The 15,075-nt window shown below is 37.9% G+C and overlaps 1 long non-coding RNA gene across 1 annotated transcript; it reads right to left on the reverse strand.

The window, feature by feature from the left end:
* Positions 1–7,406: 7,406 nt before the first annotated feature.
* LOC129700784 (uncharacterized) lies at positions 7,407–14,468 on the reverse strand. The gene is made up of 3 exons (XR_008724102.1): positions 14,313–14,468; positions 12,921–13,050; positions 7,407–7,854 (listed from the first exon to the last, which is right to left on the reverse strand). It is a non-coding gene; the product is annotated as an uncharacterized LOC129700784 (long non-coding RNA).
* Between the last annotated feature and the right edge of the window lie 607 nt (positions 14,469–15,075).

Here is a 15,075-nt window from a genome sequence, read left to right on the forward strand (position 1 = left end):
GTATGTACAATTTCGATTAGACTAGATTAGATTATATTACATTACATTATATTAGATTACATTAGACTGGACTGGACTGGATTGGGTTAGATTAGATTGGGTTGGGTTGGGCTGGGTTGGATTGGATTAGTTTATTATCCTATATACAAGGATGCAATGAGATTCCTTGTTCACGTGAAGTTCATAGAGTGGACAGTATACATGGGAATGAGAAAATCAATTGATGATATAATTAACGATCAATAAATCTGAAATAGTGCAAATATACTTAAGTACAATAACAGAGTAACCATATGTGAGAGAGTTACAAGTATGTGGCAGCACCTCTGGAAAAAGGGTGAGAAAGAGGTGTTTCATTCAGTAGTCTGGTGGGTGTACGGAATAAGATTTTAAATCTGATCATCCAAGCGTTTAAGTTTCTGTATTTCGTATTCCAGACGAGAGAACAAGGAATGGCCAAGATGGCAGGCATGCTGGACGATACTTCCAGCCTTTCTAATGGAATGCACCCGGAAGGAGATCTGGATGGATGAACCATAAAGGACTGTGTTTTGTTCACCACTCTCTACAAATTCAATTTAAGATGATGACTAAGTGTAAATTTATTTTGAAGCAGAATATGCCGACTCAGTGTGGAATTCATCGCCTGGGATCATATTTAGTTCAGACGTGTAGAGCCAACCTTCTTGGCCTGGAACATTGCAAATTTCATCAGCGTGGCTTCAAAAGCAAGAGTGACTCTGGCAAAACACTCTGAAAGCCTCACACCAGAATTTTCCCTGAAAGCTTTGACAGCTGGCAAAGTGCAGAGCTCAACTGCACTGGCTGTTAAAGCTGTCAATGGTTGTTAGAATTTTTTTAATGTGTGGTATTTGAGACTGTAACATTTTTTTAAATTGGTGTCAAACATTACAAAAATTAAAGCTGTTCAAAAGTTTTTTTTAAAAAACCCCGAAAAAGAACTAAATTACTAAAAAAACGAACTATATGAAAAGGATGTAAAGAAAGGTAACTTACCTTTCAGTTAGACGTTTACAAAATCATGAAGGGTATAAACAAAGTGGATAGCGAGCAACTGTTCCATTGGTGGGAAGTCAAGAATTAATGAACATAGAATAAAGGTGAGTGCCAAAGGAACTGAAGATTACATGATGAATATATATCTACACTTGGTTTGTGTCTGGAGCTAGGAGGTCTGTTTAATTGCACTGTGCTTAGAATGGTTAGAAACTGGATGAGCTGAAAGTGCTGTAATCATTTGGCAATTCTGTGAATCCTCTCTCTTTCTCCCTCTAGTCTATACCAATGGTATCATTGATCCTGCATCAGATCTAAACTACATTGGTTGAATGGGAAAATATAGAGCCAGTCAGAGTCTCAGTATCATGGGTTGGTTACTTAAAACTGAGACGAGAAGAACTTATTCTTCCAATAAAACAAGGTTCTTTGAAAACAAAGTTTTGTATCATTGGGATCTTCCGCGGCAGAGAGTTGTGGAAGTTGGACTTTATGGATATTAAGGATATTAAGGTGAAGGGGAAAAGATTTAATAGAAATCTGAGGGGTGACTTTTTCACACAAAGGGTGGTGGGTGTATGGGACAAGCTGCTAGAGGAGAGGCTGGGACTCTCCCATTGTTTAAGAAACTGTTAGATAGGTACATGGATAGGACGGGTTTGGAGGGATATGGACCAAGCTCAGGCAAGTAGCATTAGTGTAGCTGGGACATTGTTGGCTGGTGTGGGGAAGTTAGGCTGAAGGGCCTGTTTCCACACTGTATCACTCTATGACTATAAGCAGGAGAGTGGATACCAAGCAGGTTTCAATGCGTCATAAGAACACATCTCCTCAGGCTGTGCAATAATGTCATCAAAGCATGACTGATCTCACTGTAGGCCTCAAGCCTGCGTGGCTGCCTGATCTGTTAACTTAAAGTTGTAAACCTTGTTTCAGATTCCTCCATAAGGAGAAATATCCCCTCAATATTTATCATGTCAAGGCCACTCCCAATTATTGCTTCAATGAGATGACTCGGTTTTCTGAATTCTATGGAAAATGACTCTGAAAACTCATAGCATTCTGGAACTTAAAAGTGGGTCAGCATGTAATGATTTAAGCAACTTAAAGCTATTCCATTCAGAACCCCGACTGGCCAATGGGATCCAACACATTACATCTAAAGACTTTTTTTGAACACAAAACAATATTACCATTCATTATTGGCCCGGAATTTCTGGAGGAATATCAACAGTGTGCAATCAAGGATCCTGACTGACATTTGCTGGCAATGTCTCATCTGCTTTCCAGCTATGGTTGCCTCATGGAACCAAGCAACCATATACCAAATTCCTGTAATTTCGCTTATAGTTACGTAGAAAACTACACCAGGTTTGCTTTCAGTTTTCTTAAACCCTGTTGACTATATAAGATTGACGTAAACCAGTTTAACATTGATCATGTATCTGTTCACTGTGGATGGCAAACTTGTAATAATGTATTGCCTTCCAGTTGACTGGATAGCGTGCATCAAAAGCTTTTCACTGAACCTCGTATACATGACAATAAACTAAACTCAAAGTCAAATTGAAACATTTGCTTAGGTTTAAGTATTTTCATTGATTTTACATTTGTAATAGTGTTATTAATGTTTCTGCATGTCAGATGCATTGATGACATTCCAACTATTTACTGTTGGTGGTTTTGACAGTCATCACACTTGGGCTTGACTTAGCTGTCAGACTAATTTTGTAGCCGGGGTCTACCTTTAATGGTCAGAGGGCCTTTGCTGACCACATTGAGGCCAATTTTGTTTGGGTTATTGATGCATGGAGATATGCTGCAGATTTAACAGGAAGAGGAGCAGCAAGGGTAGGTGGGTGATCAGGAAATTCAATTGACAATGTGTTATAAATTATGTTGGAAGGAACTGCAGATGCTGGTTTAAACCGAAAATAGACAAAAAAGGTGGAGCACCTCAGACAGCATCTCTGGAGAAAAGGAATAGGTGACGTTTCATGTCGAGACCCTTCTTCAGAAATTATTATATTGTATCTTCCGTAATAAAATACCCAAGAAAATTTGCATTTCCTAATCTCTTCTTTGTCACTCATTCATCTCTTTATCATTCATTCCGAAAGATAAGACACAATTCGGATACACATTTTTTTAGCATGTCATGGTTAGCAGTCTGAAATTTGCAAAGATCACTGCAATCTACATTGCAATTCTATTGGCGTAGGCACCAGATATGTGAGCTCATATCAAATGCTTATGACATTATAAGGTATAAAAATTGTAATACTGTATATCTTTATTTGAAGACTGACCTGGTATATGCAGAATGAGCAAACCACGAGAGCAATTTGTAAAGAATATATTGCCTGGTTAGATGTCCCAAAACTATAATTTCATTCAACATATTCAAATTACCACATATAAATATTACATTTTTGCTGTTACTTTAGCTGTTTAATATTAATATTAATGATATTTAAATTATTATTTAATGTAGAATATCCTTAAAATTGAATGTAAACATTCTAGATGCAATAGCCTGTTTTGTAGTCAAATAAAACATTTCCAAAACTCAATTACAATGACGTCTCGACCCGAAATGCTACACATTCCTTCTCTCCAGAAATGCTGCCTGTCCCGCTGAGCATTTTGTACTCCTGAGTACTCCAGCATTTTGTGTCTATCTTCGATTTAAACCAGCATCTGCAATTCTTTCCTGCACAAGAAATTTAGAATGTTCCTTTGACAATTGCAATCTCCTTCGAAAACTGGTGACTTTTCTTTAAATGATGAAGATATTTAAATCAATAACAGCTATTATTATCACTTTACAACATTATTTTAAATCTTCAGCAATTCCCATGAAATGAACAGCCCTTCAGGTGAAGGTGTATTCCCAGGTTGTTTTTACTCATTAGAGCTGTTTCCATAATTCATTTTTAATTATGCAATTCTGGAATTACCTCAGAAGTCTTCCAAATTACTTCCTGCTTTCTTACCCTTACAATGTGGTTGCCCAATCCCTGTTAATATTAGCCCAGCTTTCAATAATATATCTTAATGAGCTTGATAAGGAGTAGTTAAGAATACAGAGACTGTGAATTTAGTTGCAGCGGATTAAAAAGCTCACTTGTGCTTATAAAAAACCCAAGCGAAGCACTGTAGCTGAACGTTAGATTTACCTCTTCCAAATGGTTGTAATTTCATGTCAAATTGAAAGCAGCCGCAAACTCTTGTGCAGCATCAATGTAAACATTGTCATTTCCCACATCAGCCTTCCTTACGACCTTGGTGAGATTGTGCCAAATAATTGAACACAAAGGTCCTTGACATAAGAAAAGATATTCAACTGAAACAAGACTATTCCTGAAATAGCGAAGGTATTGAATGTTTTGGTACATGTTGATCTTGTTTGATTTTCACTTATTGACGCATTGGGTTCTCCAAACAGATTTCACTATTAACACCAGAACTCATTGTTCAAAATATTGACTTATAGAAATCACACAAATTATTAAAATTAATTTCCCTTCTATTCATTATTTCCCATTATAGTATTATGGAACCTCCCTTCAACACTTAAGTCTGATAAACATGCATTAGCCTAACAATGCAAACAAATTAATTATTCTAGAACAAAAGAATGGGCAAATAAATAATGATTAATAATTTGAGTTTAAAAACACTCTGATAACATGAGCAGGAATATTAAGGTTAATAGTATCATAAAAAATGAAATTGAAACCCCCATAATTTGCTAATCCCATGAGCACAATAAAAAAAGTCATCAACTTTTAATAAACATCACAGACTTTTGAAAAAAAAAACACATTTTAAATAATACTCATATCAGGACAAATTGACACAATTATTGAAGCCTTTGTTCAAGACAACTGGCAGGGAAGAGACATTTAAATGCTACAAACTAATTATAACTTGCATTGTGTAGTTCATCTTCCTTCACTCAATAACATTAAGATGAATGGGTGTTGAAGAAAAAAAATCAGCCTCCTTTCACAAAGGCATAGTTAAAATTGGCAGCTGTCACCAGGACAAGTTATAGCAAAATCCTCTATATCATTCTAATTCTACTTACAAGAACATTGCCTTTGCAAATTCATTAGAAATATCTTAAAGTAGATTTCTGCTGATGTTCTGTCACAGAGATGTAACAGCAGAACTTTCTTTCCTTTCCATTGTTATATTTCATTTTACTGACTGTCTCTTTCTCTGTATTATATGCCGGGTCCTGTTTCTTTTCCATTATATTTTTAGTTTGTTTTACTTTGTATTCTCTTTCCTCATCTGAATGTGACCCTCACACTTGCCCACGTTGAGAGATGTACATATTTTGAATCTTAACATCTTTGGTGTGAAACCCATAAACAATGTGATGCAGAGTATATAAAGGGTAGATTGCGATCTGTAAAGGTGTCTGGGAGATAATATATAGGAAACCAGAATCTGAGATTGTTGATCCTTGAGACATGTGTGGAATATGGGATGCAGAGCCTAGGATGTTGGGGTATTCAGTAGAGCTGAACTCTGAAGAAGGGTCCTAACCTGCAACGTCACTTATCCACTCTCCAGAGATGCTGCCTGACCCACTGAGTGACTCCAGCATTTTTTGTCTTTCTTTAGTAAACCAGCATTTGCAGTTCCTTGTCATTACATCCTGAAAACAAATGTAATGCATTCATTGTACATGGTTTTGTGGCTTGAAACTGGATCATGAGATCTGTTGGTGATTTGAACAGATATACAAGTTACAACAAAAAAGAATAAGGTGAACATTAAAAAAACGGAGCAAGTGGACAAAACCCTTGCAAGCCTCACCAGCACGAGGGAAGAAGTTTGTCCACATTGAAAATAGAGGCACGAAAAGTGAGACAAAAGAATGACCAATGGTAAAATTTCAAAATATTAAATTCTGATTAAAATGATGGAGCTCACCTCAAGATGCAAGAGGCGATGAGAACAGGGGGTAGGTAGATTTATATATGTAGAGTGATTGTAACTTTTGGAAGTACACATTGACATGTTTGTGGATGTTGTCTTGCAAGTTTATAATGACAGAACCAAGATGTACACTGCAGCTCTTTTCTTGACTATAAAATGTTAGTTTTTTCAGTGGTTTATTTGAATGAAAGTTGCATTGACATGCTTTATGCTCTCATGGAACTTAGTATTGTCCAGGACTTATACAAACTTAGATTATTTGACTATCGGCAAAAAGTAGGATATCTATATATTATGACATTCACCACAGCACAATCAATCCATTGGATAATACTCTAATCTCTTTACACCTTATATTGTAAATGTATTGTCTAAATGTAAATGTATGTCAAAGAATAATATTCCTCATTGTCATTCATGATGGGGGCATTTGGATTGCAGTAAATAATCTTTACAAATTGCACTATTCTTAGCCTCTAATTACCAAAACATTATAAGAATGGAGAAATGATGAGGTAAAAATAATGTAAATTGTTTTTTCAAAAAAAATCATAGCAACAGTTTCAAAATAAAATCATTGATCTCGTTGAGAAATCTAAAATTGAAAAGTAGTAAAAATGCTGGAAACACTCAGCAGGCCTGCAAGTATCTAGGAAGGGAGAAGAAGATTTAATATTAAGGCCAATGACCTTTCATCAGCCCAGATCATTAATGTGATCGGGCAATCAGTTGCCTCAACATCTTGTTCCAGTGACCTTCTAAGTGACTGCTGGAAAATGTGCTTGCCAAATTTCAAATAACATTAGAGTAGATAGGTTACTCAATGAAGTTATCCAAGGAACATGCATTAGTTTCATGTGGATGGATTTCAATAAAAGCGTTTTCCATCCCGTATATTTTAAGTTGTATGCATCCTAAACAGGTGCAGCGCAACAAATAAGTATATCAGTCATAAAAATACATTCTCTCCTGTAAATAATTTCCTAATTTCCACACATATGAAAGAACAACCAAGGAGCTCATTGACTTACAAATTGAAAGGAGAAAATGGAGTTGGATTGGACACACCCTCAGGAAACCTGCCACAAACATCACCCGGCAAGCCCTGAAATGGAACCCCCGCAAGGAAAAAGGAAAAGAGGTCACCCCAGGAACAGCTGGAGAAGAGGTGTCCAGACTGAAATGTCTGAGAGTGGGCTCAACTGGGAAATCTCGAAAGAACTGCCAACAACCGAGTGAAGTGGAGGACATTTGTCAATGGCTTATGCTCCCTTGAGGAACAAAGGGCTTAAGAAGAAGAAGACACGTCTGAAATGTTCAAAGTTACTCCATTCATTCAAATATGTAAATGATTCTATAAATCATACGTATTCAATTGCAACAGCTGGTAGTGTTCTCTATCTTTAAAAGAATCAGCATAAGATCAAAACGTATCCTTTTAAAATTCTTTCTTTTAATAATTTCTATCATATTCCCTAGATGTTCACAGATTAATATACACCAAGTTCCTTAATGTACTTGCAGTACTGATACAAGTAAAAGTACAAGTGAGGAGAAGATAATACCTTGCTCATGATACAGTTTTCTCAGAATCTCATCATTTAGTGTTGTTAACTATTCTGAGGAGATTCCATTCAGTGGTCTGTAGATTCTGACTCACCAGTGTATTAGCGTGAGATATACCATAAAATGAAAAACAAAAGTAAGAACTGTACTAAAAACTTGTTGTCACTATTTTAACTTCAAACTACACCCTTCTTAACAATTTTAATGCAGAAGGGTCTCGACCCGTAACGTCACCCATTCCTTCTCTCCAGAGATGCTGCCTGTCCCGCTGAGTTACTCCAGCATTTTGTGTCTACCTTCAACTTTAATGCACACCTGGGACAATGGAAGCAAGCACAAACATATGTTCAATGTATCAATTATTATTTTTTATTAACAATTTCTCAAAAAGGAACCACACCTCTATGTTTAACTATGAGAATCAAGCTATTTTCATAAAATGACATGTAATGATCAATATTTTGGGCAAAAGATTGGAATGGAATTTCAGCTGCTTACAATAAACTCAGTGTTGACTTATGGAATTCCTTTATCGTATGGAGTTTTCCCTTGAATTTACCAATTATTCCCAAATTATTATAACTGTTGTGATTTATTTATTACATCATCGTACACTTTGTACTTTCCTGCCAGTGTCCAAAATGCATGTGTTATTCTACTTGATCATGATGAGCTTACACCAATGAGATTTCTGAGTCATCCAATTACTTTTCATAGAAGAAGAATAACAAACATTAAAATTAATGGTTAGGACTGCTTCCGTTTTCCTTATGTCTTTTTCCAACCCTTAACACGATAAATATTTTTGTATCCAATTGAAAAAGAAAGTCATGACATCAATCTATCAGTATTATACAATCATATTAGAGCACTTTCTCTCTAGTTACAACCCTATGGACGATAAATAGGCTCCATCAGAACCTCTTCAATTTCATTCTAATATGCTTTTTGTTTAAAATTAATATATAATGATGTCACGATTTTTTCATGTGAGATCTCTAGTATTTCAAAGAAAGAATCACATTGGTATTACATATCTTCTATTTAGAATTTAGTTCAGTGTTTTTAATACGATGCTTATATCTTCAACTAAGATCAATTGCATTAGAGACCAATAAACTGCATTTTAAATCGTATTGTTTGATTAGCACACATTTTTATTTTATTGGCTAATGCCATTTAGGTTAGTTTCCTAAAATATAATTGATATGTTTGTTTTTACAGAGACATCATGTTCAGAAATTTACAAGTTATATTTTGTGGTAACACTTTATATGTTGTATGTTACAACGAATTGCGTCTTAATATTGGGATAAACTTCAATACAAAAAAGAACAGGGCCTTCATTCTTTTTGATTTATTGGATCTGTATGGGACTGAAATCTGCTATAACTTGCAATCACATGTACAGAATGTAAATGCGTTTAGGTCGAAATAAAAGTAAGCAGGCATTAGAAATATCACCATTCCAAACTCATTGTCTCTTTTGCACAAACAGAAGAGAATAGATAAACTGCAAATCATGTCATAATCTATATCCGGGCACTGAAATACTTAGACAGCTCACAAAGGACAATGCTTTCACCATCATTCACATTCACAAGCAATGCATTCTTTACTATTATCATTACCGTTACTTCTTGGAGGCAGCAGTGACATTGGTTCTGACACTGAAATAAAAGCACTTGTCACTTCCGAAAACAAAAAGCGCATTCCTAATGTAAAAACCCGGAGCTTGATAAAAATGTTCCTTCATCTTTAGTTCTATGCACCAAAATTGAGACACGTAAAGTTCGAATAATTCAGAGTCACTGCCGATTTCAAACATGTTGGTAGATGCCACTTCTGGTTGTCCAAGAAAATGTATTCACCATTCTATATTCTAGTAACCCACTGCTTGCAAAGCTTATTTTTTTCTAATTCAGTGTCAACCAATGTGTTCATGTTTTCTACCAATGTTACTATGTTAAATGTTAAATGAGAACAATTTATTTTAACTCTTAGCATGCTGCATTGTGAAGATTGTAGATCAACTGGGTGATGATAATTAAGGAAATTATATATGTTTGTCATGATATCACCCTGGTAAGTGATACACGTGTGTACAAGCACGTTATGTGCAAAAACCTTTGCACATAATTTGCCTTCTCTGAACATTGTCATGGCCAAAGACAGTGCATTTCACAATTTTCGAGCTCAAATCCTTGCCCCCAAAGAGTTGTGTGTATGGAGGGGAATTGCTGGTAAATACCTGCCAGCCTGGCATGTTCTCATAGTTTCCAATATTTTTGTCACACTGTTTGTGCTCATCTCGCAAATATATATTTCCCAATCTTCCAACATTACGCATTGAGCAGTTCAATAAAAGTTAACTTCTGGTTTCTAAAACTTTTTTTTCCTTTGTTCATTTTTAATAACCTACCTTACTTCACAAAAGTATGTTATGCACATTAAAATAAAGTGGAGGCAATTCCATCACCTGGTATCTCTTGGTAAGTTATTGGAAGGACAAGAACTGGGTAAAGTGGGAAGAAAAATCAACAGTATATTAATTAGGGTTTAGGGCACTGCATGTAGCATAATTCAAATAATCACCAGAAAACACATGAACGGCTTGACCTTCGACCTCAGTATTTGTGGAAGCACGTGATTATTCCCAATCGTCGTTTTGTTAAAAAAATATATATGAGTTTGTGTAACTTATTTCCTGCTGGGAATAACAGCAAACGGGAACTACAATGCCGCATTGGAAAATCTTTTTTTGCAGTTACTGCTATCGACAAACTGAGAATTATTAGGATGCTGCTTGCATTTTGTATTGAGAAAATTCAATGTTCCTTCACTGAAAAATAATGGCTTGATTTAGTGTCACTGTTTCAAAATGCGAGTGCCTTAGATTGAAATTCATTGCACGATCAATAGTAGGTATTAGCGGGACATTATTTTAATTAGTTCAACACTTTTAGCTATTACAGACATGTAATTAATATTATTTCAACATTGAAATAAACACCGGTGGGTGATTGTATGTGGAAATGAATTGCTTCCATTCACGGCTGTTGCCGGGCCAGTTGCATAAACTGGTATAAACGGTTGATGGTATAAGGGATGCAGTATAACGTATAGGTGGTGATAGTAGTTCTGGGCGTGGCACAGCGCATAATATGTGGCACCTTAAAAAAAAAACGAGTCACTAATTAAACTTAAACTAAACACTATATTTTAGTCTCTCTTGGAAGGGTCTTTGCAGTTAGGTGTTCTATATATTTTTTCCATATTTAATCCCTGGAAAATATTTACAGCTAACAATACGCCATCGCCAGGATAAGGTGAACCAATCTGTTCGGGGCCATGGACACAGAAAATAAAACTATCAAAATCCGAATCAGTTAGTTTAGGAGCAATCTGTTCCTGTGCCATGTAATCCTCTGTGCATTCTGTAGACCTCAGCACAGCCAAGTTAATCTCCCTTTAATAAAATATGAATAGTCATTAGCAATGAGTTTCTGGTGCATACGTGGTAAAATATGTATATATGGGGGAGAGTTGCATTCTTATACGGCGAAGGGACGAAATTGCCTCTCTCTGGTTGATGTGGTCTCATTATGGAGAAATAAAAGTATCATATCAATTACTTTCCAGCCATTATCAGAAGCCATTTTGCTTTCATAAGCAGCCCACTAGTTTCCGGTTCACAAAGCATAATATACTCTCGATGTGGCCTGAACAGACAGAGTAAAAGTAACTGTGCGAAACATATACCGCAGAGCTAGAAAGGCACGCGAGCTGTGAGCTATGCATGGTGAACCGGCAGGACCGTGAATATCGTTTCAGTGCTTTTTTTTTGTTGACAAGAGATGGGAAACTGCGAATTAACGTGAAGCTCTTAACCCTCGCTCTTATTTACCCTTGCAAATGGCCAGAGTCGAGGTGGAGTAGGTCGGCAGTGACTGGGAACAAATTAGCTGAAGAGGAACAAGGGAAGGAGTGGTAGGGCCGGACTCAGAGACGGTGCAACGATTTCGGATTTCTTTCAGATTGCTGCTGTTAACTCAATGAGAACGGAACTACACCTCGTCAAGACATGGCTTCAGAGGTGGCTTTAATTGTGTGAGAACCCCCCCGAAATCCAGTCTCAGAAATAATTTCCTCTTTGCAGTCACAAATAAATGGCAGTTCAAAAGAAATATGTGAACTTGATGGTTTTGGGGGTTTAAATGAAGCTTGGCGGGTGTCGATTTGCATTGATTCGACTCGTGTTTCACGTTGAAGAACACATATTGCCATGTTTCATGAATACCTGCTTTCAGATTCAGTCGGAGGGAGAGAATACAGCAACTGGCTGTCGTGAAGGTAAATCTGTATTCTGAAGTTTTATTTCTCCATGGTGCAGGACCATTGGACAAGACTACAAATGACTCCTCGGTCCCCATCGTTCACACATTGCTTGTCTGATTGGTTCGGTAGCAACGTCTCTATAGCACATTGACCTTACAACCACATTGAAACATGCACCAGAAATAAAGAATCTGTTGGACACGAACATACCAGAAACCACGCTTCTTTCAAGACACAGAGGTATTGCTACACCGACGCTCCCCCATTCGGCATCCATATCCCTTCCCAAATCTAAATGCACTCAAAATCGAACCGGCATGCATTTTGAAAGGCGATTGCCTTCCCAATTCATTTAGCCTGTATCGCATGGCCGCGCTTACAATTGGTATATTTACAGCAAGTACACAACGAGTTCGAGTTGGATTCTTCTCCCAACAGATCGCTCCAAAGGATGGGAGGCGGGGGGTTCTATTGTTGATACGCAGTGTAAAATATCTTAAATAATAGAAACGCGACTCGAATATTCACCGACGCGCGTCTCGGCCTCGCGTTGCCATTTCTCACGAAGAGTTGTTGTCGGGCATCAGAACCCCACAATTGCAAGAAGGAGAGAAAAAAAAAACGTGCACTTGGTTTTAGTCCATTGAAGTGCCGAAGAGTGTACTCTCCTCGACTACGCGTATTCTTAAGCAATAACAACGTAATCCGTATTATACACCCAAGAATACCCGTCACCGAAGAGAGTCTGCATCAATCTAGCAACATCTAGCCAATGCCAAAATAAAATCCACACCTATTATCAAGAAAGATGGGTTCCAAAGAATGAATGAGTAGGCGATCACCCTCAGTACACATCAAGGCAGGTTTCCAGTAAAACCACTCTGCAAAGGGAAATGAATAAAATGCATTTGAAGTATATCGTTTTTTGTTTGCGGAATTTGTGACCATTTGATTTCTCTTTTCCAAAAGAGTGCACCGTTTCAAATTACAGCCTATTTGAAAGAGCAGACCCCCAAATTGTAGCGCTCAATAATACAACTCACCTGCCCAAAAACAGCGGTACATTCATGGCATGTCGTGTAGTTGGTTGCAATTTTCGATCCTCCACGTTTCATTCTGAGCAGTTTCCATCTCCTTCGCCATTCAGACGGAGGGAGCCCAAAAGTTAAGTTCCTGGGAGGGGTGCGGGGATGTGGAGGTTTAAAAGAAAGGAAACATGAATTCATTCGTTTGTTTATGAACCCCTTTATCTAGTTAAGCGTTTCTTTCTAAATAATTTAGGCATAGGAGGAACAAGAGTGAGAAAAGAGGGAGGGGGTGGGGTGGGTGTGGATGGGGAGGGGTATTAAACGTTGATGACGAAATATCGATACGAAATATTCAAAGATGACATTTACTAATCAACTGTGAAAAAAAAATAACGATTCAACAGTCAGTTTTATACAAGTAGCAACCAGAACGGTTGTCCACGTCGATTGAGAAGGGAAGAATGATGCATCGTAAAGTATTGCACAATACATCATTACAGGCCTCCACATATAATCCTTTAACTACATTCCCATAATGGGGAAACATTCAAAGAATACAATTCTGCATTCATGCAATTCCTCTGAAGTTGTTTGTTGAATGCTGATCAATCCATTGACACTCCCGTGTTTCGTATTTCCTTTTCTCTCTCTCGCTAATAAAAGGGTTAGGAGCCAGGAGAAGAAGAAGAAGAAAAACACAGCCAGAAGACTCTCTCTCCCCCTCCCCCTCCTTTTTTTTAATGGTTACTTAATTCTTCAAACATTGTAATAACACCGTTTAAAATCTGAAACCTGCCCAGTATCTCGAAAGCTCCGTGGCGGATGAGATTGGCAGAGAAAAAAAAAATCAACAGTCAGAGGGGGTTACGTTGAATGCCGAATTTCAGAATCACCTCGAGAACGCTGCGAATATCGGTGGGTTCCAGGGTGAAATTCCAAACCTAATGCATTGTAGAGCACGCTTTCCAAAATGTGTACGTTTTTCTCTCTCTCTCTCTCTCGCTCTCTCTCTCTCTCTCTCTCTATCTCTAAATGCAAGGCGAGACCTTCAACTCTAACATCGTGCTGTTTTGCTGGTTGCGCCCATGGACATAGACACACCACTCTCGGTTTAATATTCATAACAACAGTTATATCGGTGCATAAAATGAAACAAACAAAAAAAAACCAATGTGCTATCCAGGCTTTTCCTAATAGGAGAATATCTGTCCAATTCTCTCCGTGTTATCTATCATACGAAACCGACACCATATCTATCCATTTCGTGGTAGTACGCCAATCAAATTATAAAATGCGCATGTACTAGACTATCCAAGATACCAGCTACCAAAAGAAAATACTTAAAAAGCTTTCGTCCAAATTACAATGGCTAGTCGACATGTTCAGCAAAGTACAGCCAGATCTTACCCAGGGAAGAGTCGGCGGTTTCAGCACCACGGATAGCTCAATCCTAAGAGACGCAGGCAGGAGCGACACCGAAGCTCGGCGCAACAAAAGCTCTTGTGAATCGAATATGAACCAGGCGAACTAATTACTAGCACCATTTCCTCTGAGACCGCTGCCTCTGGGTGCATATTCATACCCCACCCCCCACCCTCCCCAACCCCCCCCCCCCCCCCCCCCCCTCCCTCCAGGCTACGGTATTCCCAAAAATGACTGAGCAAGCCACTGTCAGGCACAGCACACAAACCCTATGATACACTCAAACGCCTCACGGCACCAGCCAAGACACATCATATGCTAAATACCTTTGTTCATTGATTCCCACGTTGCATCTAGTCAAAATAGCGCCGCAATTACCCTTCGTTAATTCGATTAGCCATTGCGAGCAGATTTTTATTCACATTTCAGTCGGAATGAACGTAGCGCACAGCATAACTCCATTCCTGCGTTTCACTCAGTCTCGCGACATATATTCGTGTATGCTGAGCAGCCTTTTGTCGGCTCCTGTTATTTTGCAGTCATCCACAGCGGCTCCTGGTCTGTGTTTTCTATTTAACAAGAAGACCCACTTTTGGAAGGACCAAAAACAAAAAAAAACCCAACAACACACACACCAACACACACACACACACAAAAACCCAACACCACACACACACACACACACACACACACACACACACACACACACACACACACACACACACACACACACACACACACAGTACAG

The sequence above is a fragment of the Leucoraja erinacea genome, chromosome 10 (assembly GCF_028641065.1).
Source record: "Leucoraja erinacea ecotype New England chromosome 10, Leri_hhj_1, whole genome shotgun sequence".
Taxonomy (NCBI): domain Eukaryota; kingdom Metazoa; phylum Chordata; class Chondrichthyes; order Rajiformes; family Rajidae; genus Leucoraja; species Leucoraja erinaceus.